The sequence below is a fragment of the Apis dorsata genome, unplaced genomic scaffold (assembly GCF_000469605.1).
Source record: "Apis dorsata unplaced genomic scaffold, Apis dorsata 1.3 scaffold_29, whole genome shotgun sequence".
In the NCBI taxonomy this organism is placed as follows: domain Eukaryota; kingdom Metazoa; phylum Arthropoda; class Insecta; order Hymenoptera; family Apidae; genus Apis; species Apis dorsata.
Genome location: NW_006263331.1, coordinates 82,785 through 87,980, shown reverse-complemented (window position 1 = coordinate 87,980; position 5,196 = coordinate 82,785).

The following is a 5,196-nucleotide window of genomic DNA, read 5'->3' as shown; positions in this document are numbered from 1 at the left end:
AAAAAAAAACGGATAAATTTCAATGAAAAAATAGGAAGTTAAACCGTGCTGGGAATTTTTGTTAAAAATTATTTGTTGATGGATACACGGCCACGTTGTAACGAGACAAAGTGTCCCACAGTGGTTGATCTAACAGTGGTGTCCCACTTGATATCGTTCGTAATTTTCGAGAACGTAACATGAATTTACATTAGTTCGTGGCTTTTCCTTGCGATCCCAGCGCCGCCTGCGCACGACGAAAGGAAGCGTCTTTACCTCGTGTAGATTCTATCTATACACATCGTTCTTTCGATTTATGCACCTATGGGAACTTGTCGTGTACTTATCAGGCGTTATGTCTATGAAAATTTTGAACGATTATTTTGACATTTTATTATATGTTATTGTTAATGATAATGTTATCGTTTCATGAAAAATTAATTCGATTATTTATTCGTTTAAATTCGAACGTTACGATCGCATACGCTAATTTAATAATGTACGAATAAATTTTGGACTCTGGATCGATTTGTAATAGAAAATTACAGTGGGATCTATTTTCGTAATGTAACATGTAGACAGGTGAGATATTCTAGGTGTTACATATGAATATATAGAAGGCCGATGTATGCAAGACATTACAGAGCGATATCAAATGCTCGATGTATCTAGGTCACGTTATAAATCGAGGAATTTTGTTCTTCGTTCGAAAATTCCCCTTTCCTCCCGTAATTTCGGACGTAATTTCGCTTATCTAGAACTTTATGAAAAACGAAAGAAATTTATGAACGTTTAAAATTAGCGGCTTGTATAAGGTGAAAAGAAGAGTGTATAAATAACTTGCGCGTTTCCAGTGATCCCTAGACGCTGGGACCGATGATACCCTCCTCGTTATATCGCGCTTAGCTCTTTTATCGCGGGGATAAAAATAATTCCCGTGGAAATACATACATATGACAAGTGTGTCGTTCAACAAGCAATTAAACACGACTAATAAATGGAATGGATCGTAATTAAATTTAGATTGAATTTAATTTTGACGTGAATTTAACATTGCGCCGATTAAGATTTCATGTTCAAAATAAATTCAATAATAAGGGGTGAGAAAATTATAAAATTATTTGATATCGTGCAATTGTTGAAGTATATTGTACAATTAAATGTACAAATGTAGATATATAATATTTTTCATTATTTATTTATTTGTAAATTTTCCATTTATTCCCCACAAATAAACAAATTTTCTTGCATCACTGAAACTAAACTAACTTTTATGCTTGTTTTATGTTCACATATTATTCGAGAATCGTTCGATTCATCGAAAGTAAATCTCGTTCGGAATTTAATTAAAAAAAAAAAAAAAACGCAACAAACAAAGATTTTACGCGTGAAATAGTTTCTGGCACTTGAAGGAACTCGATCTAATCCTGAAAACCCGGTCAGTTGTTGTTCCACTTCGTTGCTTAACAAGTGCAAAGCTGATTGTTAATCCAATGTATATGGAGGCAAACGGGAGCGAAAGTGGAGGAGGGAAAATAGATCCACGGGAAAGTCTTATGTTTTATATTATCTCATCAAAATAAGGAACGAGTATATAAATGCGATATAAATAAATATCAAGTAATATCATCAAGATTTCGAAATCATCACGTAATAATATGAAATCGATATGATAAGTGTACGTTAAAGGATACGGTCAATTTAATTTTATATATAAAAAAAAAAAAAAAAAAAAAAACAGGAATTAAAAATATTGTACTATCGCAGGAAATATTTTTTTTAAATATAAAATTGATGGATTACGAACACATTTTTTATCGAATTTTTATTACTTATATTATTTACCGTATGAATATTTTTATTTATTAATTTTTTTTTTTTTTTTTTTTTGTTAAACGAATCGACGTAAAAAAGTAAAAATATTATATGATTAACGTTTGAAAAGCTTTTTTTTGAATTTTGAAACGGACAAATTGAATGAAGTTTTCATTTTAATTCTCTGGTGGGAAAGCGGGAACACTCGTTATACGGTTCATAATTCAACGCAAAATATACAGTTCAACTAAATGTACTTACGTACGAACGTTAAATTAAGCTGTCGTAATATCATAAATTGCGCGATATATATATATATATAATAATAAATGGAAAAATTAATAAAAGTTGATAAACGTGGTGTATTATTTTCGAAAATTGAAATTATTATTACTCATTTCGGAATTCGAAAAAAAGTAAATCGACGACGAGTGATGATAAATATCGATTTTTTTTTTTATCTTTATTCAAGGTATCTATTGCGCGTATAAAAAGAAACCTTTGTGAAGAAACCTGTTCGAAATTATTCGAACTTCGCCAAGCATCAAGAGCAAAACATATTCGTTGCACGACTTGTCAAGATGTATAATTTAAACAATAACTCAGTGAAAAATACCAAGTCTCTCTTGAAACTGAGCTCCTCTCCTTTCCAAACGTGTTCACGCAATTCCATCTTTCCGGCGGGCAATATGATGCGCAGCAGTTCGTTCAAACACAGTTTTCGACGAGAATATTCGTTATAACGATATCGTAAAATTCGCTCCTACCTTAATTCGTCAGAGTTGAAAGTTTCAAGCGTCACACTTTTTTTTTTTTTTTTTTTTTTTTCACAACCGAAATTTTCATTTCTCTCGCAACGTCGCAATGGTCGTCGCTAATTACTACGCGCGCGAGCGCGTAACGATGTAAATATTAATTCGTCAATTATCACGTCTTTCGTTTAAATTCGTCGAGAAACGGAAAGGGAAGAATTTAAAAAGAATAAAAAAAAAAAAAAAAAAAAAAGAATGAAAAAAACGATAGTTTGAATTAAAAATAAATAGCAGCAGCTAGGAGGAGAGAAAAATTCGATGGAGCAGGAATTTTTATCGTATCTCCACGTGTTTCCATTGTATTCGGATGTATACGATTCTGACCGTTGAAATAAAAATTCTTTTCACGAAACTTTTTTTTTTTTTTGTTTCTCTCTTGCATACCCGTTTTATTTCCCTTTGTATATAATTCATTAACAAAAAAGAAATTTCGAAAAAAGATGAATCGGAGAAAGTTATTGTTTTCCTTGAAATATAATAATAATAATTCTATTTAAATTAATTACACGAATAATATAATATTTAATACTCGAACTGAACTTTATCCTTCTTCGATATCAAAGAATATATCGAATATATCGAAATTCGTAGAAGTCAGTGTATTTGCACTCCCCTCCTCATCTTACATTTCACTTTTATATCTTTTTCTTTTTCTTATAAAAACGATCGACGCGTTTTCTGACATTGTTACGGGAGGAAAAAATTGAAAGTCGCGACGGCCATTTCACGTTTCTCAATCCCATCTATCTCCTCCTCTCGTGCTTTCAGCATATTGCTCTCCTGCCATTTTTCCACCCCCTGCGTTCTTATCCGTTACTCGTCGCGCGTATGCACTTTGTCGCCAATGTATGGAGCTAGGAATAAAAATTAGTCCCGCCTGATAACTTAATCATATTTCCTATTTCATTAATCTCGACGAATCGGGATCATAGCTGGATTTGGGGAGAGAGATGAGATCGACGCTGGATAGGGCGGAAGAATCGAGGCAAGTGGGTCAGCATCACGCGTCAGCATTGCGAATCGTGGGCGTGGGTGGTGTGAAATGGGCCGATTTTAAATTAAAGAGGGATCGGGTGCAATTCGAGCGGGGTAAATTTCCCGCTTGATACGGCACTGTTACGAATGCTGATATTCAAAGACGGGCGCATGGTCACGCGCCCTGTCAAATTTTCATCCCCGTTTAAATCATCTCCACCGATCCAAGGAGCGAGCTCTGGAAGGGGATCGTGTTTCTCGATCGCGAGATATCTCTGGAAAAAGGATATCCTTCGATCTTTTCTCCGAGAAATTAATTATACCTCGATCGAGCGCGCGAAATTCTTTGCCTCTTACTTATATCACTCTTATTCATCGAGAGAAGCTTGAATGATTATGAAGACCGCTTTCGAAAAAAATAGAAACTCCGTTTAACAGAATATATTTAATCTGAAAAATTTCGTTTCGATTTAGAGAAATGATAATTTGCAATCGATCGAGGATTATAAAACTTCCGGTGAGCAAACATCTATATAATCGAGGAAAAACATCTTCGAAACTCGAAGCTCGCAATAATCGCGAGGAAATTCTTGGCTAGGACAAAGCGCGTGGCGCGAATTATCCACGTCTTCCTTCCTTCCTTCCTTCTCCATCTATCGAATCTTCAGAAGAAGGAGGAAGGGGAAGGGGCATTCATCGAATTTTATCTCCCCTCCCCCTGGGACGATAGTCGGTCAAATTGCGTCTGGCATCGATCTATTGACTCTTTACGCCCCCCTCCCCCCTTCTGTGAGGAACCGGTTTCCGGTTTAAGCTGTCTCTCTATCCGCAGGAAGTCTATCGCCGATTGTTGAGCACGGGCGCAATTCGTCACGGGCCGATGGATTCCTCCGTTTCTATGCTTTATGAAACACGTACACGATGGACACATGCCGCGTTTCGCGATCAATCTTACCTGGGCGCATGCGCGTTCTATATCTATAGAAATAAAGATAAAATAGGAGAAAATGGTGGGAGAGAAGGGGAGAAAGACGGAGAAGAGGGGAGAGGGGAGGGGAGATTATGGAAGGAACGAAGAGCGGAAAGTTGTATCGGGGACAATGGGAATAAATCATCGGTGTGTGTCAATTTTATAATGGAGGAAACGTTAACGCGTTCTATATTATCCTGCTTGGAATACGGATGAAATAAGGATGAATAATTTGAAATAACGTTTTTCGTCATCATATCTGTTGATAAGATTCGAGGGAAGAAAATAATGTATAACGAACAGGGAAATTATTATTCTATACGAATATTTAAAATCCAAAATGATAATTTTCGTATGCGTGTAACGAGATGCTTTCCGTTATATGTACTTGGGTATACAGAAACTTGGAGAACAACTTTCACAACACCACAAATTGCATCGTCTTTGCGCATAAATTTTGTATGCAGATATGGCATCGTGTCAACAATACGTAAAAGTTTGGCGAAATGTTCGAAATTTGATGAAATCAGATTCGACAAATTATCATTTACGGAAATATCCGAGTGAGAACGAAAATAATACACGTTTAACAGTTTCTATTTACGTAAAAAACTTTGCTATTCGAAGAAAGCTTTTGCTTGTCGA